Here is a 26,926-nt window from a genome sequence, read left to right as displayed (position 1 = left end):
AATGAGCTAAATCAATTGTACAAAAAATCAAGCCATTCTCCAATTGATAAATGGGCAAGGGAAATGGATAGGCAGTTCTCAGATAAAGAAATCAAAACTATTAACAAGCACATGAAGAAGTGTTCTACATCTCTTATAATCAGAGAGATGCAAATCAAAACAACTCTGAGGTATCACCTCACACCTAGCAGATTGGCTAACATAACAGCAAAGGAAAGTAATGAATGCTGGAGGGGATGTGGCAAAGTAGGGACATTAATTCATTGCTGGTGGAGTTGTGAACTGATCCAACCATTTTGGAGGGCAATTTGGAACTATGCCCAAAGGGCGACAAAAGAATATCTACCCTTTGACCCAGCCATAGCACTGCTGGGTCTGTACCCCAAAGAGATAATGGACACAAAGACTTGTACAAAAATATTCATAGCTGCGCTCTTTGTGGTGGCCCAAAACTGGAAAACGAGGGGATGCCCATCAATTGGGGAATGGCTGAACAAACTGTGGTATATGTTGGTGATGGAATACTATTGTGCTCAAAGGAATAATAAAGTGGAGAAGTTCCATGGAGACTGGAACAACCTCCAGGAAGTGATGCAGAGCGAGAGGAGCAGAACCAGGAGAACATTGTACACAGAGACTAATACACTGTGGTATAACCGAACGTAATGGACTTCTCCATTAGGGGCGGTGTAATGTCCCTGAACAACTTTCAGGGATCCAGGAGAAAAAAAACACCATTCATAAGCAAAGGATAAACTATGGGAGTGGAAACGCCGAGAAAAAGCAACTGCCTGAATACAGAGGTTGAGGGGACATGACAGAGGATAGACTTTAAATGAACACTCTAATGCAAATACTATCAACAAAGCAATGGGTTCAAATCAAGAAAACATCTAATGCCCAGTGGACTTACGCGTCGGCTATGGGGGGTGGGGGGGAGGAAAAGAAAATGATCTATGTCTTTAACGAATAATGCTTGGAAATGATCAAATAAAATATATTTAAAAAAAAAAAAAGAGTTTGGGGAGGGGGTGGTGAAGGGGAAGCATCAGTTGGGGGAAGGGCAGGCAGAGAAGCCTAATAAAAGAGATGGCATTTGAGCTGGACCACGAAGGATAAGAAAGTTTAGACAAGCACAGAGAATGAGGAAGAGGTGGGAACAGTATGAGAGAAGATTTCAGAGCTGGGAATGAAGACAATATGTTCAGGAAAGAGTGAAGCAAGAGTCTTAGATTAAAGGAAGGGAAGACAAATCATTTACTGCCAAAAAACAGCACTATCCATGAAAATCTAATGAGGTACTATTAGAAAGTGGTAAATACCGCATCAGATAATTACAAGGTATGCTTCAAAGTCAGATGTTTTAATATAAGTGGTAAGGAGGGTGTGTTGGATAATAGTTATAGTTAAGGTCAGATTTGGAGGGGAAGGGAGGCTGGATGTTAAAAATATTGCATTCTCAGCTGAGGAGTTTAGTTTCTATCAACAGAAAACAGATAGCCACTGGAAGTGTTAAAAGAGAGAAAGCAATATGAAATATATATAATAACATTATTGAGCCACTACCAATGAGTCGTATTTAGTTCTAGTGACAAATGGGTGCCAATCCAACCAAATTTTCTTTCTAAATCTCCCATATGACCACCAGCATTAGACACATGACCTGGCCAGGCTGGAGAGTTCAGTTATTAACTAGGAAATAACAAGAAAACTAGTTAACAAATATTAAATAAGGGACCTCAGTCTCCTTAGCACATTGATCCAAACTCTTAGCAATATTAATCATACTACAGTGCTTAAGCAGAAAAGGACAATGTTGGAAATGGACATTTTTTTTCCACCTGGAAAAAAAAGAAAGCATTGAATTAATAGTACTAACAGCAGAAGAAGCTTAACAGTTTCTAAAATGTTGCAACCACTCAAACCTGCTTACTCACAAAGTCACTTTTTCTCCTGATCCAAAGATCATATAACAAATATAAAATATTTGCTCAGGAAATATCAAAGATATGGTTTACAAAAGCTATGTTGAAATGTTTCACTTAATTACCTGAACCAATAAATAGGAAGGCTTCAGGGTTGAAAGTTATATAAGAGACTTTGTGATAAATCCAATTCTCAATTAAATTAAATTAAACAAACAAATTAAATTTTGTTGCTCCGATGGCCCCCAATTCTGGGACATCTATAATTCTTTTACTAGCACCTTAGCCTGGCTAGTATGGCTATTTAGCTGAAGACCAAAACTAAATGACAAAGGAGTCCAGTTAGCATAGAGCATGGAGAAGAGTGGCAAGGTCAAATGTGCTTGAAATCATGTTGGCAATCACAGTGGAGCAGAGGTGTCAAGCACACAGCCTCCTAGGACAGCTGGAACAACATGAAAATGCACTTGAGAAATATTTAACAAAATATAATATAGATATAAAATATACTATAAATTGCATTTTATAACTGAGTTTAAAATTCTTAATTATGCATCAATGGTCTATTTCTGTTTGAGTTTGACACTGCCGACATGAAGGATTAAAAGGGAAGAGCCTGGAAGTCAGGAGTAAAATTAGGAGGCTCTGGCAGTAGTTCAACAAAGAAGTGATGAGGGCTTCAATTAGGGTGATGGCCATATGAGTAGAGAGAAGGTAACAGGTGCAAGATATGTGATGAAAGTAGAATCAAGAATTGGTAAATCTGGCTTCCAGCTGTGTGACTCTGATCAAGTCACTTAACCCCCATTGCCTAGCCCTTACCACTCTTCTGCCTTGGAATCAAAACTTAGGAGGAGGAGGAGGAGGAGGAGGAAGAAGAGGAAGAGGAGGAAGAAGAGGAAGAGGAGGAGGAAGAAGAAGAAGAAGAAGAAGAAGAAGAAGAAGAAGAAGAAGAAGAAGAAGAAGAAGAAGAAGAAGAAGAAGAAGAAGAAGAAGAAGAAGAAGAAGAAGAAGAAGAAGAAGAAGAAGAAGAAGAAGAAGAAGAAGAAGAAGAAGAAGAAGAAGAAGAAGAAGAAGAAGAAGAAGAAGAAAGAATGTCTCTGAGGTTGCAAATCTGGGTGATGAGAAAGTTGGTGTCATCAATGGTATTTTAGTGGTCAAATGTAGCTAGTATCAATATTTATTATTTACAGATGTCTAATATTCAAGGTACTATATGAAACATAAAACAGGATATAGTCTTTACCAAACAAGGTAAAATGAAAATGGACAGACCACTGACAGACAAAGGGAAGGGCAGAAATTTAGTTAATTCTTAGTCGTGTATTTCAACAAAAGGAAGCATTGGCAAAAAGTAATTCAGAGATATGAATAGAATCCCAGTGGGATTGTTGCCACAGATTGGGCCACAGTCTTGATTCAGACAATAGAAAATAGTTGTAAAGACTTGTCCAAAATCAGAACTTTACTGTAAATCCAACTGCCTTTATAGAAGCTTAAGCATCTCTTAATTTCCAGGCAAGGAAAGAATGGTGATAGCCTCCAGCATTAGTTATACATGAGAAATTATTATTTGCTGAATCTCTGATACTCGGTACTACTAGTATACTGTCAAATGACAGAGAGGAAACATAATAGAGTTGAAAGGATGAATTTTTAAGTCGAGTGATCTGAGTTCAAGACTTGACATTTATTAATTGTGTGAGTATAAATTAATCTCAGAGACTTCATTTCCCAATCTGAAAAATAAGAGAATTAATAGTTGGACTAGCTATGCCATAGATTTTCAGTAAGAAAAATACTTTGTAATATAATATGTAAACTCTGAGTTATGATTATGATAAAAAATAATTTTACAAAGTTGGAAATATAAGAGAAATACATGAAGAGATGAAAGAGAATAAGAATAATACATACAATTACATTAAAAATGAGAGCCATAAAATCAAGAGAAAAAACATCTAAGTAAAACAAATCCAAAGGGAACTCAAAAGCAGTGTTTATATTAGATCACATTTATAATTCACATACTTTTAAACAAATTGTAAACAATGTGGAGATTGTGGTTTTGCCATAATTTTTTCATTTGTTCATTTAAATGTTTTCTTTTTTAATTGTTACTAAATATATAATAAAAATAAAATTAAAAAAATAAAATCATACAATCTCAAGAGTTAGAAAAGAACATTGAAGGTTATCTGTTCAAGTCAACAAGTAGCTGAGTGCCTATTCACTGTCCTTTTGCAGTATCTTCCTAAAATATATATGCCGATAAATGACTTCTACAAGTTGTTCCATCAACTATTATATGTCATAATCTAGATAATCTTAAATTCTTCACCTACTTGCTCAGCAGGGTATACTCAATCTTCTAACTCCAGGCATTTCCTCTGGCTGCCTCTTCTCTGGAATTCTCTCGACCTCAGTGCTACCTCCTGGCTTCTCTGGCTTCCTTCAAATCCTGGCTAAAATCTCACCACCTACAGAAAGCTTTTTCCCAATCCCTCTTAATCCTAGTGTCTATCTTTCATTGATTTTATCCACCTATCCTGCGTAGTTTCATCTGTACAAGGTTGTTTATCTTTGTATCCCTAGTGCATCTGAACATAGTGGGCTCTTAATAAATATTTAATGACTGTTGATAAACAGAGTACTAACTGGCTATATAGTCAGAGGGTTACAAATCAAATCTCTGTAAATATCTGGGTTCAAATTAGACCTCGGACATGACCTATACAGCCTTGGATAAATCAATTAACTTCCCTGGGACTCAATTTTCTCATCTATGAAATGAGGTGATTGGATTAAGATGGACTCTCAAGTCCTTTAATTTCAAATCTGTGATCTCTATGGCCATAAATGATTTGCTCTAATTCAGGTCTATTATCTTCTGTGGGGTTCCCTTTATCTACCAACCTAACGAACTGGTCAAAAGAGGAATGATGTTAAGTCTTGGCATTGATAAATGATAAATATTGGCTGGTAGTAATCAACTTTTCCTGTCTTAAAGGCGTAAAATATAGGCATTTAAGATGAATTATAGAATTTTGCCAGGAACTGAAGTTAAGGTTCTCTTCTTCTTTTTGAAACAATGTTTACCTATATTCATTTTTGCAGCACTTTTCTTTCATTCTCCACAGCATCTCAAAAATGTCTCACATGATGTAGGTATTATACAAGTTCTTTTAGTACCCTTGCCAGTAGTTTATAGGGGACACAAATTCATCAAAGGCAGCTAGGTATTGCCTCCTCACTTATTTTTGTCCACATTTCTCAGAAACACAATCAGTACTGAAAGGGACTTCAAAACTCCATGGTCCAACCTATTCCTGATCTAAAGTCCTCTTTTACAACATTTCCAATTGATAAGATAAAATGAAGATCATGGTCAAAATGCAGTTAGTTTGTGGTGAGAGTCAGAAGGACCAGTCAGATTCTATCCATCTTAAACACTCCACCTTATGCTACTACATATATTCTCCATTTTACTGTTTTTCTGTTATTCAACCATAGGAAACTAGATTATATAAGTCATCTATTGTTTCATACATGCAGATGGAAATAATTAACATCTTTTCATTTTATGAATAAAGGACCCTGAAACCTATTCTTCCCCCCTGCCAATTCGACTGAAACTTACTCCTTCACTTGGAAAGCCCCTCAACTTTTCTCCAATAGGAAATGAGATGACCAGATTTTGTATCCTGGTTAATTGTTTTTGTTATAAATAATTGGGCTTATTTGATCAATTTTTTGTGGATAAAAAAAGTGATTTACTCTGCATTTGGGGTCTTTGGACTGACTGGAGAGTCTATTGACCATTCTTTTGTCCTGCTTAGTCAATAAGTCACTGAAGTTCCAATTGTTTCCTCAATTATTAATTATCCATCACACAAGTGATCATCCAGTATTCATTTGAACACCTCCAGTGAAGGGTATCTACTTTCTTCACAACCCATTCAAACTATAGAAACCCCTACTCCTAATTATTAGGAAGTTTTTCTCTTCACAGATCCTAGATCTTTTTCTCTGTGCTTTTGCCCTTTAGGAATAAGCAAAACAAATCTGAAGATCATTCTTCTTGATATTTTATAGTTGTCTTCTTTCTGCCATCTAGTGTTATCCCATTTGTCCCAAGCAGAAATCTTATCCATTGCTTGATTTTGCTTTTGCCTTCAACCTTGCTTTTTTTTAAGCCTTATTCTACTTAGCATTTATTTCATTCAGCTCATTTTCCATTTTAGCATTCTTAATATTCTATAGTACTGTGACACTCTTTTTGCATTCACATTCAGAGATCTATGTGGGCTTTCAAATCCTACACCTCTTATAAAAACATTGAATTGGTTGATGAATTTCTTCATACAAGCCCTTTTTTCCTTTCTAAAATACTTTGTGCTTCTGTCCTTATAATTTATTCTAGAGTGTTCTTGTGCTGACTTCTCTATAGAAATTTAGGCCATGGAGTTATAAATGTCCTTTCCATAAACTGTGACATAAGCCCTGCCAGAACTCACAGCATACATCAGACAATGATATAACCTTCTCTATCAATTTTTTTCCTAAGATGGTGTAGCCACTTCCTACTAAAGTTATCAGTATTTGTATGTTAGCAATCACTTTCCTTCAAAATGATCAGAATCAGATCTATAACCAAGTCTGGAATTAGGAGGACCTAGGTCCAAATCCAGCTTGAGACACTTCCTAGCTGTGTGACTCTGGGCAAGACATTTAACCCCCATTGCCTAGTCCTTACCACTCTTCTGTCTTAGACGGTTCTAAGACAGACGGTAAGGGTTTAAAAAAAAAAGAAACTTGCTATAAACATTTTTATATTACTTCATTGACTATGATGCCTTTTTTAAAAAATGATTTTAATGTGAAAAATTAACAGCAGAACCTTAATTACATTTAATGAGTTCAACATGAATCCTGAAAACTATTTTAAATTAACTAAGAACATTAATGAAATATTCATGATATTTCAAGGAGGGAATATTTTAGCCTTACCTAGTAAGAAAAAATCATGCACTCAAATACACAGTGTATCAATAAAGTCACATGCATACGTATACACCCCTAACTATAAATTTTCAAGTTAGAACATACACATGGATCTGTTTCAACTCCAACTTTACTGTTTGTTTGTTAGTTTCTTCACCTCAATCAAAAGAAATGTCAACATTTATTGGATTTCAAGTAATTTGATTAAATAAGAATAATGGTCAAGTTTAACCCAGGGGCCCTTAAACAGTAATCTTAATTGCTTGGAACTCATTCAGGGAAGCACAGGAGAAAAGAGAGAGGTGTTCCTGTTTGATCTAGATAAAGAAGGAATTAGTCCTATTCAAAATATGAACATAAATCTTTGGTACATAAAAGTTTGGTATCCAAACTTCTGGCACCCTTTTCTCACCCAGAAATCCAAAGAGGTGTTTTTGGACAAGAGGGCTTCTCAAAATTCTGCTGACACAGCTAAGTACACTTGATACATGAGCACCTTAAGCCATGAGCAATTTGAGATATGAGCAGTCACAATTGGGATTTTTTACTTTAAGTCACAAGTGGGTATTTGAATAACAAGATTCTGCCATTGTCCTCTAGATAGTCTGCCAAATGTTCAGTTTCACAAGTTACATAAGGCTGTCACATTTAGTTCAGTGTTCATCTGGCTGGGCAGGCATCTATATTGGATTGCTTTTATTTTCTTCTTTATTTTTTGTCTTTATCAGTTTTTTGGGCAAATTTCTTAACTTTTAATCATGGATCCTGACAATGAATGGAGGAATTGAAGGAATTACACCAGCAGCAGCATATGGAGATTTTGTAGGAAATTAGTGGGAGGAGACCAAGGTGGATGAGGTAATCAGTACAAACAAGATTAAGGAAATGTTGAGGATTTGGGAAAAAATTAAACAGTTTATTGAAAAGACTCTGAAAAAGTTGCAACAGATTTTGCCTTGGAGCTGGGCAATGACGCTTGTTTCACAAATTATTGAAACATTCTGAAAGGGAGGAAAAAACAAACTTCTGTGGAAAGGTTTCTGTTGAAATGGCCTCTAAGTGAAATGGAGGAAAGTGTGGCAAAACAGTCAAAATTCAATGAAGAACATGACGACAAGTAAAAAAATAGCAATTAAGTTTAACAAAAAAGTTACATATCATAAGTAATGTGTAAGGTCAATTTTGCATTTAAATGTAGCATTACATGTGTAAAGAGTAAGTTATGTTAAGCAATTATGCACAAAATGAAAACCTTGTCTGCCAGCATCTTCTCCTGACTTTGAAGGTAAATAACATTTCATAAGCAAGTTTATTTCTTTACATTCTTCCTTATAACTGTAAATCAATGTTATTTATGAAGTATATTTTCATATTTAAAAGCATATAAAACAAAAAAATTCATGTAGTTTTTTTAGGGCTGGAACAGATTAGTAGGATTTCCATTCATTTAAATTGGAAAATTCCATTTGACACATGAGCAAATTGAGTTACGAGCTTGGCCATGGAACGAATTAAACTCAAGTGTCAAGGTACCATGGTACAGGTTCTTGAGTATATGTGGTTTTAGTCTTGCTTCTTCTGAAACTGTCACCTAAGCTGAAAGACCCTGGGGAGTCCTATCATTATCTAATAAATGAATAGTAGGTATAAAAATTTGTTAATTTGTAAAATATTTAGGTATAATTCAAGAACAAAGATTTTAGTTTCCTTTCTTACAGTACTTCTATGTTTAGTTAGCCTTTAAAAAAAAAGACAAAAAGCTTTATCAAACCATGGTTGGAATTCCCCCACTGATTTTCTGATGACATAATTTATAGGAAATTGGTTATTTTGGAAGAAATCTATTTCCCCCATGTAACTTGAATCTGACTATATTGCACAAAGGTTTCTAATACAACTATTTGTATTGCATTGTATTGTACAACATATTGTAATGCATTGATTTCAAGGCACCACTTAATTTTTTAAAAATTCATCAATCATTCAAGTGAGTTAGCCTATCACATTCATTGAAGTAAACAGTCTAGGGAGAACAGACTTCCTCATTCCCAAAATTGTTAATTTGTATCAGATTATTGAGTTATGTGGGGTGTGAATCATGGTTGTATAATTCACAGTAGGAAAATATCCATCAACAAGATCAAATTTCTATAAATGGAGCAGAGTGGACCAAATTGTCTTAATTTGAACATATGCAAAGTTCTCACCATTACAACAATGCCAACCAGCTCTTTGTGGCACATGCAAACTTCTCACCCAATGCAGGATTGTCCTGTGTTAGTCAGGATTAAAATCCAAGCATTCTATCCAAGAGTCTTTAAGTCGATGATCAATGGTAGGAAGTCTAAGTCTTAATGTTTCTTTTAAGAAGCAATCTAACATAAGCAGACCTTTGAGCTAATCATAATGTAAAGAATGCAAATCTCCACAGACATTCCACTTTTCTAAGTAATATTTTTCCTTAAGTGTTTTTCTTTGACCAAAAAGAAGCCCATCTAAGCACTCATTGTGGATGATGTGTGCTGCCTTGCTAACAGAAGTCCAATAAGCAGCACTGAAATTTCAACATCTGTCAGAGAAAGCCCATCGTTGTATGGAGAATCTAGTAAAGTTTGGAGGAAAAATCATTGAATTTTTCTTTTGACTGCCTACATTTCTGGATTGCCTTATGGAAAATGTTTTGGTTGTTCTATGTGCTTGGTCCCAGTGCTTTAAACTGGGCAAAGGCAGCCAACCTGGCAGGACTCACGCAGCATGGGTGCAGCCTCCATTCAGGACTGTGTAGAGCTGGACCACTTTTTCTGATCTCTTTTCCACATAGAGTAGCTAGCCAAAAGAATGATTAGCTCAGAAAGGTCTTCAAAAAAGTTTTTTTTCTCCACTTTCTCCCCAGCTTTCAAAGTATTCCTTTATTTCTTTTTCAATTATCAAAACATGTTGTTTAAATTGGGCTATATTAAGGCCAGTTTTTAACTTTTTCTTTTTGTCCAAGAATACTGGATTGGGCACATCATAAATGACTCCCTTTCCAAAGACTGGCATCCTGAGCCAGGTAAATATCTTCTACATTCAAATCTTCTTTCTTGCTGTTGAAGAGCAGGGCAGCAGTTTCATTGCCAGGGAGGTATGTAAACTTCTTACCCATCATTGTGAAACTAAATACAGGTCTAAACTTCTATACATTTTCTAGAAATTTAATAGTACTTTCCCCAAATGCTATGGAATGATCAAGAAAAGGAATAGGAAAAAAGATTTAAGGGGGACATTTTTTCCAAGGTCAAGCCTGTGGCATCTTTCCCAAATTTGCACTGCCCTCTCAGTGAACAGCCCTTCCCCCACCAATCTGCAGAGGGGATGCCTAATGATGGGCTAGCTCCTCAGAACCTGATCTATGATCTCTTTCAAGAAAATGTAGTCCTGTTTTGTTTTGTTTTTTAATTAGAACTATCTTTACTTTTTCCTTTCTGACACCATGATTGCTACCACTGCCTTTTGTAGTTCAGCTGATGCATATTGGATTCTATTCTGGTCCTTTATTTTATTTCTTTGTTTGTCTTTCTATTTCAAGTGTATCTCCTATAAATAAGAAATTGTTGGGTTCTGCAATCTACTTCCATTTTGTGAGTGAACTCATCCCATTAACATTCACAGTTATGATGACTAACTGTATATTTCCCTTCATACCATTTCCTTGTTTCTTCTTCTCTTTTTTATTCCTGTCCTTCTCCAAAGTCAATCTTGCTTCAAACCTTGCCTCCCTTAATTTGTTCTCCCTTTTATCCTCCTTCTCACCTTTCTCTTATTCCTTTTCTCTCCTATCTCTCTACTGGCTAAATTAGATTTCTACACAGTATCCACAACTGAGTATGTATGTGCATTTTCTTTCCTCTTTAAACAAATTCCAACAAGGGTAAGGTTTAAGCATTGCACATCAAGCCTCCATTTCTCCCTCCACTATAAAAACTCTTCCTTGCATGTTTATTTTGTGTAAGAAAAGTCTACCCAGTCTATCTCTCCCTTTCCCTTTCTCCTAGTACATTCCTCTTTCTCATTCTCCCCTTCTTTTTGGAGTGATTTCCAACATAATTGACTCATATCCTTTTAATTCTAATAATGATAAAGTTCTTAAGAGTTGGATATGACATCTTCCCATAAAGTAAAACAATTTAACTTTTATTGAGACCCTTGATTACTCTTCTTTCATATTTACTTTTTTATCCTTCTCCTGATTCCAGTATTTGAACACATTTTCTATTCAGCTTTGGTCTTTTCATCAAGAATGCATGAAAGTCTTCTATTTCATTAAATATTCATTTCCCCCTGAAGGATTATACTTAAGTTTTGCTGATTAGGTCATTCTTGATTGTAATCTTAGTTTCTTTTTCTTCCAGAATATCATATACCAAGCCCTCTACTTCTTTACTATGGAAGATTCTACATTTTATGTGATCCTGAATGTAGCTCCACAGTATTTAATTGTTTCTTTTGGGCTGCTTGAAATATTTTCTCTTTGACCTGAGAGTTGTAGGATTTGGCTATAATATACCTGAGAGTTTTCATTTTGGGATCTCTTTCAGGAGGTGATTGGTAGATTTTTTTTCCCATTTCTATTTTCCCTTCAAATCTAAGATATTGGGACAGTTTTCCTTGATGGTTTCTGGAAATATGATGTATAGGCTCTTTCTTGGATCACAGCTTTCAGGTAATCCAGTAATTCTTCAATTATTTCTCTTTGATCTGTTTTCCAAGTCAATTGTTTTTTCAAAGAGATATTTTATATTTTCTTCTATTTCTTCATTCTTCTGACTTTGTTTTACTGTTTCTTGACATCTCATAACATTAGCTTCCATTTATCCAAATCCAATTTTTGAGAAATTATTTTTCTTCGGTGAGATTTTTTACTTCTCTCCATTTGGCTAATTCTGTTCTCTTGAGGAGTTCTTTTCTTCAGTGAATTTTTGTGCCTCTTATATTAGGGCAATTTTGTTTTTTAGAATATTATTTTCTTTCAAATTTTTTGTGCCTCTTTTACCAAGCTCTTAATTATCTTTTCATAATTTGCTTGTATAATTGTAATTTATTTTCCTAATTTGTTCTTGTACCCCTTTTATCTCTTTCTTTAATTCTTCCAGTAAATATTTTTGGGCTTGGGTCCAGTTAGCACTTTTCTTTGATGTTTTGATTATAGATGTTTTCACACTGTTATCTTCTTCTGAATTTATGTCTTGATCTTTCCTGCCAGCTTAGTAGCTTTTTATGGTCAATTTTTTTAAATTGTTTGTTCTTTTTTTCCAGTCTATTTTATCATTAAAAGTTAAGTTCTGCTCCCTTTGGGGTGGGAAGGAAATCTCTGAGTCCAAAGTTTAGTTTTTTTTGTTCTGCTTTTTTCAGAGTTAGTTCTAGGGGTCTACAAGTTTGGGGATGTGGGAAGAGGTGTGGTCACTGATCTCCTGGACAGGAAGTCCCCTTGGTCTCCTGCAATCATATGTGCTAGTGCTCTTTTTGACCTGAAACTTTGATCAGGGTCCTTACTCCCTTGTGACCAACCCCTAGAACTCTGCTCTACCCTGGTGGTAAACCCTGTACCAGAAAAAGGTCCCCAATAATCTCTTTCTGACCACTTATCTGACCCCTTTATTGTTCCTGGGCAAAAGCTCCTGCTACTGAGGCAGAGATACCACCACAGTGCCACAAACTTCTACCAACTTCCTGAATTTTCTTAGGGTGGAAAAATGTCTCACCATGACACTTTGTTGGCTATGCTGGTCTAAAATTTGATGTAAGGTGTTATTTTAAAATTGTTTTAAAGGGAATATTGGGAGAGTTTAGCTGATTTGCCTCTAATCTGCCATTTTGGCTCCCCAAAGTGTGAACGATTATAAATAGAAGGGAACCCACCTCACATATAGTGGCTGTGAGAAGCAACTAAGATAAATATGTAAAGAACCTTTCAAACCATAAAATTCTAGATTAGTAGCAGTTATCATTATTTATCTATCATTTATTTATTCAATATAAACTGATCCTTTGGATGTAGCTATACCCTTTCATAACCATATTTTGGTATTGAGCCACATTTTATAATCAATTACCTGGCATTTATTAAAAACCTATAATAGGTCAGTTCCTATTCTAAGGCCTGGGGGTACAAAAGGAAGGCAAAAAAGTCCCCACTTTTAAAAAAGTCATAGTTTAATGTATTTAGTGAAATCCTTGAGATTGAATTTGCTTCCTTGCATCAAGATTTCTTGTTGATCCAGATGTTGAGAATATTATGGGATAAAACTGGAAAGGATCACCTGGCTCACTATCTTCCTCTCCTTCTAAACTCTTCCCTTTGGAGCATAGGACTTCAAAATCCACAAATGTGAATATGAAATTCCATTCTCTATGATTCTGTAATAATTCTGTAATTCACATGGAGCTGAGTTCCACACTCTCAGCCAAAGGCAAAGGCACAGGACCCAAGACCAGTCAGTATATCTATTAGACTAATATTTATGTTGTAATTGGTCTAAGAACTAACTCCAAGACCCACTGCATGACTACAATGGTCAAAGGACCTATTTATGTCAATGATATGGGCCAAGTGATACCAACCATGGCATGGGCCAAGTAAGTGATAATGGGGTCAAGTGTGTATTGCTGACCTTCGTTCTGTTCTGTTTTGCTATTACCACCTCCACTCTGTGATTTAAACTTTTGACCTCATTCATCTTAGGCTGACTAAGCTATATGCCCTACTTTATTATGAGTTTTTGCTCCCTGACCTAGGTCAGAGTTGCCAATCCTATATACTGAACCCTGGGCCAACTCTGGGACAAAGAACTTCAACTGTGTTTCTGATAGCATTTCTGTAAACTGTGCTATAAAAGGAGGCTGCTCACAAGGCTAGAAGTCTCCAGTTGCTAACCAGGGTCCAGCTTTATTGTGAAACTGGCCCTCTTTCAATAAGCCTATTTCTTTTTGGCTTGGAGACTTGGTTTTTGTTTTTTGTATCTTGGCTAATAAACTTCTGCCACACAAATAGTCTTGATCTCCTTAAATGTACTCATTGTAGGTTCTTTCAATTTGCTTCAGCCACACACAAAAGTGGTCACATCCTGGATCTCATAATTACCTGCAAGGATTTTACTTCCATAATCAAAAACCCTGACACTATATCTCAGTTTTCTTATTCTCTTTCCTCATCATGACCTTCGATCCCTTCATCTTACTTTCTCAGGCTATTTTCCCTGCTCTTATTTCAATTTTTTCCTGTATCAGTCTGGAACCAACTCACCTTTACCCAATTCACCAACTCAACTATCAACTCCAGAATTATTCACCTCTTTGTCCTATTTATTGCCACTCATCCTATGCCAAACCCCAGCCTCCTTCTCCTCCTACTCTGGTGCCACTGATTGTAGCTTGAAAAACTCATACAATCTTATTAACTAGATTCACTTTAGAGTTGTATCATTTAACTTTAACTGGGCTCTTACTAAGCAAAAGCAATACTTTTATTGTTCCCTAATTGATTTCCTATTTTACTTCCCCTCAGAAGCCATTCTAAACCTTTTCTTTCCTTATACCTTCTATAATATTCCTCTCTACTCTCTAATTCAAGTTATTTAACTTTAATTGGGCCCTTACTAAGCAAAAGCAATACTTTTATTATTCCCTATATTACTCCCCCTCAGAAGCTACTCTAAACCTCTTATGTCCATATTCCTTCTAAAACTTTCTTCTACTCTCTCAGATGTCTCGAGACCCTCATTTCTCACCTCTTACTTTATTAGAAAAATTGCACTGTGAGCACCCTCTTTTCTCCTCCTCTTCATCTAAAAAATAATTTGACATCTCTCACTTCTTTTCCTTTGCTCCAGTCTCTGATAATGAGGTGGCTCTTCTCCTCCAGAAGGAGAATTCTGTCCTTGAGTCTATCCCCTATAGTCTTCTCCAGTATATTGATTCTCAATTATCTCCACTCTAAAATTTTGATTATTCTTATCTACTGATTACTTCCCTACTACTTTCAAACAAGTCCAAGTCTCCCTTCACACTTAAAAAACTTTCAATGGACCCTACCATCTTTTTAAGCTATTATCTTTCCTCCCCTTCTCTGTCAAAGTCCTAAGAAAGCTTAGACTTACTGTATTTGCTTTATTTCTTCTTTTTGTATCTTCTTCTCAATACACTGCAAATTGGTTTTCTAGTATCATCACTGAACTTATAACTCTCCAAAGTTATCAATGATTTCTTAATTGATGAATTTTGTAGTATGTTTTCAGACCTCATCCTTATTGATCTATTAGTGCCTGATTCCCTCTGGACACTTTCTTTTCTCTGGGATTTTATGAAAGTACTCTTTCCTGTTTTTCCTCCTATTCGTTTGACCACTCTGTCAGTCTCATTTCTTGGCTTATCAGCAATTATCATATCTCTAAATCTGGCTGTTCCCCAACTCTCTAGGTGGAACCATATTTTTTTCATTCTCTGCATCCTGTCTCAGTGATTTTGTCAGCTTCCATAACTATCCTTTCTATGAAGATCCATACATACATCTAGTCTCAGTCTCACCTGAGCTTCAGTCCCACATCACCAATTTCCTAGTGGATATATCAAATGATCTCCTAAAGACATTTCAAAGCATGTTCAAAACTGAATACATTTCCCTCAAACCCCACTTCTTCCAAATTTCACCATATTTTCAAATTCTAATTCCCAGGTATAATATATCATTGGCATAATCCTCAGCTCCTCACTGCTCCTCATCCCATATATCCAATTGATTGTTAAAGCTTGTCATTTCTCCCCTCACAACATCTCTCTCATTTTCTCCTCATAGAATCATTACTTTAAATTGAGGTATTACTAACTTTTACTTATTATTATTATAGATTGCTCCAAGTCTCCCTCTACCCCATTCTAATCCATTTTCCATACTGACATCAAATAGGTTTTCCTTAGGGGCAGTTCTCCCTTATTCATGAAACTCCAGCAGATTCCTATTGCTCCTAGAATAAAATAGAAACTATTCTACTTAGCTTTTAAAGCCCTTAGCAATTCATTCCAAACAATGTTTCAAGCTTATTTTACATTACTCAGCTTGTTAAACTCTCCCATCTATTCTGCTTGGCTTTCTCTATGTTTCTCACATAGATTTGACATTCTATCTCTATATCATCTTCCATGTTCCTCTTCTCCTCTGTCCCATAGCAGCCTACTCTTCCTTCAGCGCAAAGCCTTCCTCATCCCCACAATGCGTGATGCCTTCCTTTCCTATCTTATATTCATTTTCTTTATATTTATCCTGCACAGAGCTGGCCTTCTCATCCAGAATACCTGGGTTCAGTGTTCATGACTGGGTAAGTCAATGGATTAACTTCCTTGTACTCTGAGAAACTCTCTAAGATGTAAAGTAGCTGGGAGCAGCTGGTTGGCTCAGTGGATTGAGAGCCAGGTCTAGAGATGGTTGATCCTGGGGTCAAATCTGGCCTCCGACACACATATGACCCTGGGCAAGTCACTTAACGCCCACTGCCTAGTGTATAAATAGAGATTTTTGAACCCTAGATTTCAATCCCCAGAAGTCCTTGGTGTTTCCCAGAATTCCCTATAATCTCACCTGAGTCCCCAGGTTGGCGAGATCACAATTGGTATTTAACTGGCATTAATATCTCCCACACTCTCTCTCTCTTCTCTGCCATTGCAATGATGTAGGAAATATAGTGGTAAGCTAAGCTAAGCACGGTGATTTTGAATGGGCTAATCAGCCATGGGCATGTGATTATTATTTTGTATCCTTGATTTCTAATAATCCTTAATAAACTTCTAAAAATATAATATTTTTATTATTAGAGATATAATTTTAAACTTAACATTACTCCTTACTGCTCTTCTGCCTTGGAACCAACACACAGAATTAATTCTAAGATAGAAGGTAAGGTGTTTTGTTGGGGTTTTTTTTCTAAGCTGCAAAGTGGCTCAAAAGGTGGCAACTTGGACTGATAGAGGGAAGTCCTTCACCAAATAGTTCCCTTTAATCAATGAAATCAAAGGTCCAGGCTCTTTTCCAATCTTAAATACTTACTCATATATACTGGTTGTCTCCTATATACCTGTTATTGTCTGTGTTTGAAAGTATTCACCCTGAGAATAGGGATCATTTCATTTTTTTGTATTTGTATCTCCAGTATCTAGTAAAGTATCTGGCATATAGATATGCTTAATAAATACTTCTTGACTGATAAACTATGAACCAGTGTAGAAAAATCCACATACAGAGTACTGTACAAGATGCTACACAAAGAAATGGGTAACAAAAGCAGTTATTTTTTAAAAAGTCAAAACATATTTGGGTTGTTATAGCCCCAAATACCTATTGTTAAATAGCACCACAAAAAGTCAGTCAATATCCCCAACTTTGTCTATGCTAGAGAGCACCGGGCCTAGAGTCAGAAAGACCTGAATTTGAATTTTGCCTCAGACACTTACTAGCTGTGTGACCCTGGGCAAGTCACTTCTTCTCTTTCAGCCTCATTTTCCTTATCTGTAAAATGAGGATAAAAATAGTACCTAATGAGATAACACGTAAAGGAATTTGCAAACCTTAAAGTACTATATAAATGATGATGTGCTGTGATGATGATGATGATGAAGATGAACAGAATTGAAAAAACAAGCTCTAGAGCTAGTCAAGCTGTCCCATGTCCTTTCTTCCAAAACCTGGATTAAACATTTTAGACAATTAGGGCTTTGCTTTTGAAAAACCTTTATTCCAGGATAGAGGAGTCACACAATTCCCTTGGAGATTGTTTAAATAGTAAAGAGGGCTTAAATATTAATGTAATGAAAGAAGGCTGGAACTGATTAAAGGCAACATTAAGAGGGTGACCTGTCATCATCAGGCTGCCCTACAGGATACTGAGAGTACAGTGAGATATACAGCAAGTCTACAGGGGTCTGAAAGAGAAGCACCCAAATCTTAGGAAAGAAATGCAGTCAATATCCTTGTCTTTTGCCTTATACTGAGGAGGTGCAGGTAGGTGGTACAAGGGAAAGTGCCAGACCTGGAGTGAGGAAGGCTCATCTTCCTAAATTCATATCTAGTCTAAAGACATTTACTAGCTATATATCCTAGCCAAGTCACTTAAACCTGCTTGCCTCAGTTTCCTCATCTGTAAAATTAAGTGGAGGAGAAAATGGCAAGCAATGCCAGTATCTTTGCCAAGAAAACTCCAAATGGGATCACAGAGTCAGACATGACTGAAAAATAACTGAGCAACATACAATGGGGATGTTTCTTGGACAGGGGGGTCCCAGGTAGATCCTTAAGATGTTTCCTGAATGTTCTCTGTGCTACAAATTAATTTATATAAAGTTGTCTAAATTTCTGATTTTATTGGTGAAAAGAACTCCTTGAACTCTCAATGAGGAGCATGGATTAGGATCATTTTTCCACAGGGAGTTCCTTATACTAATGAAATCACAAGATGATAATAATTAAATTATTTGCATCCTATTTATCAGGGAAATAGCTTCATGATATATATATCCCAGTAAAGCAGATCAAGGGCTTTCACCCCCTGTTACCAATGTAATTTATATATTATATAAAAATATTAAATGTAAGATGTATCAAGTCAAAATCTGCCTCTTTGCCTCTATGGAAAACTAATATTGAATTATGATATTATTATGAAATCATGGCTATCAAATTAAATCTTAAAAAAATAAAAAGATGAAGGGCAGGACTGACCACCATGTCAAACGCTGGCCCTGTAGAAAGATTAAAGGTCCCAGCAAGGGCACAGCCCTCCCCAGTGGTGAAGCAGTGAGAGAGAAGTTGAGGCCTCTAATACCACTTCCTCTTTAGAAATATCCACCAATGAGGACTGAGGGGCGGTCCTAAGGCAAAACTGTCAGGCCAATCAGAAAGAGGACACAACTCTTGAAATGCAAAAGAGGGGGCTCCATTCTTTGATAATAGGAATTGCATCCCCCCCCCCCAATGAACAATATTATTCTTGGGGAAATGGCCTCATATTCTTAACTGGGAGCATAACTCCTGAATAGATATACCAGTAGTTGGCAAATTAAGATCCTACAGACCAAAAATGCATTAAATATGATAAAACTTTGTTTTAAAAAGGTTACCCTTAGCTTGAGGCAAAAAAAAAAATGCTCAGCTGTAACTCCTGTCTTAGACCCAGTGCTTCCCAGAGAGCTCCTTAGAGATAATTTCACAAATCAAAATTTATGTCTGTTTATATATTAATATACATTTTATGTATAATTTAATAATATAGAATTACAAATTTATACAAATGAAGAAACTAAGACCTAGGAAAGTCATATCCAAGGTCACATAGCTAGGTGGTCCTAGGCAACGCTAGAACTAAAATTTAAACCTCCACTTTGTTTAATTCCCTTCTTCTTAGCATCTGTGTATAGAGACCTGTGAGAACCTGAGTTTTACTAGAGCTTTATTGTATATTGTCCCTGGGAATTAACAAACCTTTCCAGTGATTTCAACAAAGGACTACACACCATCCAACAGCACAGGTCATTGGCCCTACTTCGGTTGGGTATGACTCAAAGGAGCAAGATCTAAAGCTGAAAGAGACTTTCCATCTCCTCCAACCTCCTCATTTTACAGGCTCTTTTTCACTGTACATGCAGGCTGCCTCAGAGACAAAGACAAACTGCTAACCTGAGCAAACATCCCCAAAACATAAAGATAATTACCTAAGACTTTTCCTATAGTACAAAGTGCTCAAAAAAAGTCTTAGTGCAATTTGCTTAAAATTAAGGCAAGTGTAGACTGAAGTTAGAGGGAGAGGACACAAGGAGTAATTCTGGAGTGATTCTGAATTGCTTGTGGCACCTGAGAATTTCCCAGACTCTGTGTGCTAGGATCACCCCAAAGTTGGAAACAGCACAAGCTCTAATCCATGGGATTTCTCCAGGATTCTCTGATTTTGGTCTCTAGTTTTGAGGCTAATACAGAACCACAGAAAGATCTGGAAATCCAGATAGAAGTTTGATGACATGGCAGAATATGAAAGAGTATTTTACCTCCCTGTCCCCCTAGTACAGTCATACTTCCTATCTTTCAGGATTAGGAATTTTGGTGGTTGGGTCAGCAGAAATAAATATCAATGGGAATATATATGTGCATTAGTGAAAAGTATTTCTTAAATATGTTAGGCTTAGGTTATAACAACCAATTCTGAAATATAGCATTAATAATTAGAATATAATTAATAAAGAATGATAATTAATATATATCTTCATTCTTCTATGGAATATAACATGTTAATAACTAATGAACATACAATGTCTTGTTTATTTTTCTATTACTCATAGCACATAGTAGGCATTAAAATATTAATTGAATGAATACATGTGTACACATACACATATACACACAGAGGACACACTATATAAGGAAACATTCTCCCCTCTTTAATTTTATTAAAAAATAAGTCCTTGAAATTATCCATTGAATTTATTATATACTTTAAAAGAAAAGCAAGCTATATCCCAACAGAGATTCACAGTCTTAAATACTTCCTTTTTCTGTCCTACAATGTATATGGAAATGCTCATCTTATTTAGTGTTTGTTAGGTTTGGGATAAAAAATTTTTTCCTTAAACTTGGAGAATAGGAAAGATCAACATGTCCCTTAAAATATAATTGGATTTATGTTAGAAAACAACTTTTTAGGGGGCAGCTGGGTGGCTCAGTGGATTGAGAGCTAGGTCTAGAAATGGGAGGACCTGGGTTCAAATTTGATCTCAGAAATTTCCCATCTGTGTGACCCTGGGCAAATCACTTAACCCCTACTGCCTAGCCCTTACCACTCTTCTGCCTTGGAACTAATCCATAGTATTGATTCTAAGGCAGAAGGTCAGGGTTAAAAAAATGTTTTTATATATATACTCTAGATCACAAGTTCTTAAGTTGGGGTCCATGAACTTTTAAGTGTTTATGTAACTATTTCAATATAATTGGTTTCGTTTATAATCTTATTCAATGAAGAAGTCCATGAAACAAAAATCCCAAGAACTCCTGTCCTTGATTATTTTAAAGCTATCAGTGATAAAATGTTTAATTTAATTTTTAAATGTTCTATTTCTTATTTTTTTAATAAAAAAATTTTTAAATTGTAAAGCAGGTAAAATGTGACCTTGGAGATGGGGACAACAATATAGTTCTTGGCTTCCTTGGAATGCTAGAGCACCACTTTCATTATCTAGAAACTCTTCTTGACCTTACCAGACCAGACTCTGTAATACCATAGGCAAACTTTTTCATCTTGATTCTGATATGAAACTCAGTGTTTGCTAGAGAATAATTAAAAAACAATAAATCTACCAAGGTAAATGATTTCAGCAATCTAAACATAGACTAATAAGCAATAAGAATCTGAGAGTCAAAATAACTCAAAATTGTGCTAGAAGAGGGATTCTTAATCTGGAGACTGTGAACATAGATGTGAAAAAGTTACATCTTTATTTCAATAATTGGTTTTCCTCATAATACCAGATATTTTGAAATATTATTTGGATGAATTCACTGGCTTTATTAAATTGCTCAAAGTTACCATGAGCCTAAAAAAGTAAATAACTAGTGCTTGCTAAAACCCTTCTATGCAATTAAGCTAACTTTAGACTGTATTTTGGGCGGTGTTTGTTTTCCCTACCACTCCCATTTGGCTTAAAGGGGAAAATGTCTTAATTGGTACAATCCAACTGTGAGAAGGGAATTTGTATTTTAATTTGATCAATCAGGAATTTAGACTTCCCTTCCATTTGTTTTGAATTTGGGTCATTCAGCAACCAGGGAATTGATCCCACAGGCACTGCCCCCCTGGGTGGTACCAGGCTAACTGAGGAATTGTGATTGGTTCCTGGGGAGTGATGTAAGAGAGCTAGTGGGTGTGGTTAGGATTTATAAGATGAGACCCAGCAGGAAGTTCGGGGTGAGAGTTATTTTCTGAGGCTGAGATTTGGAGACAGACACTGAGTTGTGAAGCTCTTGAATTATTAGGCTAGGAAATTCTTCACCTCCTCTCTATATTTCTCTTATTTTTTTCTTACTAATAAATCTAGCTATTAACAATCTTGTGACTTAAGGGTTAACTACAATTTTGGCAACCATCCATTATAACCATTATACAACCAATAACAGGGAGATGCTTGCATTTAGAAAATAGCATCACCTAAATGCTACCCATTATTTTTCCTCCCTTTACCCCAAAGAAAAGGTCATCTTTACACAACAGACTTATCCAGTCTTTTTTCTCTTTGTGTGCTTGTAAATGTTATACATAATGGCAGAAAGACAGTAACAACTTTCTCTAATTAAGCAGAGAATCCACTGTATTCCCTTAACTCAAGGCCTAACTAGGTTCCAAAGGAAAACATATGTCCTCCCTGATAATTTCACCTGAGAATTCTAGGACCATATTAAGTATTTATGCTAGAAAAATGAAACACATCGTCAACAATACAGAAAAAGAGAATGAAAGAAAGTGTAACAAGAGAACACAGCTTCTCATTAAACTCTAAATGAGCCAGTCCCAAATTGGAAGTCCTTTAAAACAAAAGCTAACCAAAATAAATAAAACACCAGTTTTCACAGTAGTCTTCTTGAGAAAAGGAGAAAATTATATTTTATAGATTATTCTTACATGCAGCATTTCCACATTTTTGCATGGGCAGAAATAATTCCATATATAGAATCTCCCTCCCCCCTTCTAAGGAACTCTCCTTTCCTTTAAAACCCCCAAAGCAATTTGTGATTCTCTTATGGTACCTCCTTATGCCCTCTATTCTACTTATCTATGAACTGTTCTTATCCCATCTACTAGACAGAAATCTCTTTGACAGTAAGTTCGGTATTTTTTTTTTAATTTCCCACAGTACCTAGCACAATTAGACAGAATGGAATAGTACCTAGAGAGCTGGTTTGGGAATCAGGAAGATCTTGATTTGAGTCCTACTTCTTATAAATACTGACTATATAATGGACAAATCGCTTAATTTTTTAGTGCCTCAGGCAACTCTCAAAAACAATAAATTACAGAGGAGCTGTCCATCTGCATTCATGTAGAGATTCTATAATATGGAGCTTCCAAAGCTGATAAAATCATGTGTCTACAAGGATAAAAATAACAAATGTTTACTCAAAAATAAGTCAATGAATCAATAAATGAAGGAATTAACATCATAAATACACAATAGCAAAACCTACATACAGTATCAATTATAAGAACTGGCAGTCCCAGGTTATTCCATGTTTGGATACAGTAATTACTTTGTAAGTGATGAATGTCCTTTATAAAAGTTCTACTCTGAAGTCTCTTCATGACATGGAAATAGCCCTGAGTTCTCGAAGTTTATGCCAGTAGCGAATGAATGAATAGTGCAAGGCACTGGACTAGACATTAAGACCAGAAAGAAATGTAAAAATCTAACAATCACTGCCCTCTAGGGGTTTACAGTCTACAGGGGAGATACAATATCTAAATGGTAAAAAGGAGGTCAACTGAGGAATAGGAGAACATTAGTACCTGGCAGGGTCAAGAAGGCTTCACAGGATATTTAAGGAATGTGAGGAATGTGAAAGGTAAGATTAGTAGAGAACTCATTCCAGGCAACACAGAAAGCTTGAGCAAATACAGAGAGGCAGCAGAAGAAATGTTGCATTAGGAGAAAAACCTGTTGAGTTTGACTAGAATGTGGAGTACATGGTGAGAAATAATGTGAAAAAAGGATACAAAGGTAGAACTGAATGGCCTTAAATGTCACTTTGAAGAATTTGTACTGTATCCCAGAAAAAAAGAGAATCCGAGATGGTTTTTGAGCAATGGAATTACATAGTCAGCTCTGTATCTTAGTCAAGAATACTTTGACAGCTGTGTGAAGTATGGCTTGGAAAGGGGTGAGACTAACATCTATGACAATAACATAGACAAAAAGAGATGAGCACCTGAACTAGGGGAAAGGCTATATGATTTAAGAGAAAGAGATGTGTGGGGGTAGCTAGGTGGCCTAGTGGATAGAGAGCCAGGACTAAGAGAGCGAAGGTCCTGAGTTCAAATATAGCTTCAGACACTTCCTAGCTGTGTGACCCTCAAAGGCAAAGTCATTTAACCCCAATCACCTAGCCCAGTGAGGGTGAAGCTTTTGGAGATGGAGGGCCAGGCCCCACCCCCACCTAATCCCCCAGACCAAGTGCTGTGCCCAAACCCCAACCCTCCCTCTCCCCAGACCATGTGCTGTGTGTGCCCCTCTCCCACTACACACTGGGTATGCCTCCCACACCTTACCCCATATAAGGGAGAGAGAAGGGGCTCCCATTGATTAGGCTGCTCTGCAGGGGGCAGGTGATATAAAAAAATGTCATCAGGCATAGTGGAGAGGGGAAGGGAGCAGCTCTGCCCAAATCCCTCTGCCTTTCTAGTAATGAACTCTGGGGGTGGGGAGGGAGGGAGGGTAGCCAAGCACCCACAGAGAGTGCTCTGTGTGCCATCTTTGGCACTCATGCCATAGGTTTGCCATCACTGAACTAGCCCTTACCATTCTTCTGCCTTAGAACCAAAACTTAAGACAGAAAATAAGAGTTAAAAAATACAAAGAGCAAAGTCATTCAATGAACATTTATAAATAAAGTTGGAAGAATAACAAATGGATGCAAAGGAAATACATCTACCAATATTTCCCTTGCAAACTATTTTCATTATAAGTGATATTGAAAATACACACAATTTGAACCCAGATCTATGAGGAACAAAGCTGGAGATTTTTTGGCTTTGTTTTGTTTTTTTCACATATAACCTACCAGGTTTGGGGATAGCTTCTAGGAGTAGTGAAAGTTTAATTTCATTTTACCCTGATCAATTCACTTTTAGAGCATCGTGTTTAGTTCTGGGTGCCACGTTTTAAAAACAATAATGATAAGCTAGAAAATATCCAGAGACCAGATCTGAATGACAAAGACCAGAAGGACAAAAGAGCCATGAGATCATGCCAAGTATTGAATTATCTGTTGAAGAAAATAGTAATTTTCAACCTAGAGATTACTTAAGACAGGAAGAACATGATAGTTTTCTTCAAGGGTTATCACAAATAAGGATTAGACTTGTTCTACTAAAGCTACCTTACAACTCTGTACTGAATTCCATTAAGTCTTTAATTCATCTCCAAATGGGAGTTATGCAGCAAGTAGAAAATAAAACAATGCATAAGTAATAAATTGGATAGGTTCACAGAATATAACATAATATATATCCACCACTTTCCCACTGTAGCACTCAAAACAAAAGTATGGATAGGGTTTATAAAATACTCTATTGGCTGGGGGAGCAAAGAGGGGAGAAAGAAAGGAAGGGAAAGAACATGAATCATGTAACCATGGAAAAATATTCTAAATTAATTAATTAAATTTTTAAAAAAATAATTTAATGGATGGATAAAATAAACTGGAGAAAGAAAAAAATTAATTAATTAATTAAATATTCTGTTTCTGTGCCTGGGAAAAACAGGCTTCCTTTCCACCCTTCTCTATGAGCCCATAACAAACTATAGGTAATCTCCAAAAAATGGAATTCTGGGATTTGGGACTGTCAGCCATCAAATAGTCACAGAATAACTCTGTCCAAAAAAAAAAAATTCCATCTGAATAGACCAATTGTAATTTATCCTGACCTCTCCTTTCTGGGATTTAAAGTAGATCTACAAGGAACCTTCCTGTAGTCTGATTCACAGCACTCCTCTTGGAATGGATTTAAACCTTTAGACCAGAGTTTCTTTTTTTGTAATGAATGCTTTTTGCTAGTCTGGGAAAGGCTATGGCTCCCTTCTCAAAATAATGTTTTTTAAATGCATGATTATATATATATATAGGACATCAAATGGATTTGAAATTCTGTTATTGAAATATTTTTTAAAACATGTTTATAGACTGTAGGCTAAGAACTGGATTGAACAGTGTCTAGAATCGATTCCTCTCAATTTTTCAATCTAGCCCTGGTCAGGGATTTTCATTAGTTAAAGTCCAAATTAGTCTTTCCAGCTATATCTTCTGTTCTTACCACCTAAGGTACCCCTAGGGAATACAGAACTATCCAAGAGAGGTTCAGAGCCTGAGGATCAGCCAAGTCTAATTTCAGTAACAATAACCCCATTATGCTTTTATTTTTCCTAACTGTATAAAACTTGTGTTTCATATTAAAGAATGTCTTTCAGATGTTAAAAAATGATAACCAAATATGTTCTGATGTTGATAAATATTGCATTTACTAAATTATTCACAACACAGATATACATTGCTTAATAATTTAATGCAATATTGTCAATTTAAATTTTAAAATTATACCATTCAGTACTTGGATGAGGAGCTTTCCAGATGCAGAATGGAAGAAAGAAAGGAGTTTTTTGTTTTCTTTTTAAACTGTGCTTCTAGAAGATAAAAAGATCATGAACCAAGCAATTAGAAGTTATTACTTTTTTAAATTCTTTGAACAAATATATTAAAAGCTTATTGAATTCTCTTTGATTTCAAAAAATAATGCTGAGTTCTTTTTTATGATAATTTACTACAAAGCATTTCTATGAAAGTTTGCCAGGGCCAATTTTTCATTTTCCTCAGAAATTAATTCATGATAGACTAAATCCTAAATGACTACTTCTTCATAAGCATTACAATTCTTCCTCAAAGGATATCCTTGTTAAGATGTAAGGGATCATAAAATTGCCACACTTGCCAAAATGCCCCAGAACTAGATCCATTTCAACAAGTATGGATGCAGCACAAGTACTGGATCTAACTTATATGCCACATAAATATCTATGGAGAGTTAGGTGGACACTCTACATATAAGAAATTTAAGTGGAGAGATTTGGTCTGGTGGAGCAGAAGAGTATAAAGGCACATAAATTTCTATTTCTGAATTGTAAGCTCACTAGGTGGTTTGGGGCAAGAACTTTGTTTATCATCTCAG

At 36.0% G+C, this 26,926-nt stretch overlaps 1 protein-coding gene and 1 pseudogene across 2 annotated transcripts in view; both read right to left on the bottom strand.

Annotated features, from left to right (window-relative positions):
- The window catches only part of RETREG1 (reticulophagy regulator 1), a 191,944-nt gene that overhangs the window by 148,446 nt on the left and 16,572 nt on the right, over positions 1 to 26,926 (bottom strand). Inside the window, exon 2 of one of the 2 annotated variants that reach the window (XM_056824279.1) lies at positions 26,302 to 26,384. The exons of the other annotated variant lie outside the window; for it this stretch is intronic. The gene's annotated coding sequence lies outside the window, so the exon portion shown is untranslated. The remainder of the gene's footprint in view (positions 1 to 26,301; positions 26,385 to 26,926) is intronic. 2 annotated transcript variants of the gene reach the window in all.
- On the bottom strand, positions 8,922 to 18,325 carry LOC130457946 (lanosterol 14-alpha demethylase-like; annotated as a pseudogene).

This window comes from Monodelphis domestica, chromosome 3, assembly GCF_027887165.1.
Source record: "Monodelphis domestica isolate mMonDom1 chromosome 3, mMonDom1.pri, whole genome shotgun sequence".
Lineage (NCBI taxonomy): Eukaryota > Metazoa > Chordata > Mammalia > Didelphimorphia > Didelphidae > Monodelphis > Monodelphis domestica.
The sequence above is the reverse complement of the archived record's forward strand: the minus strand, read 5'-3'. Positions and strand labels throughout refer to the sequence as shown.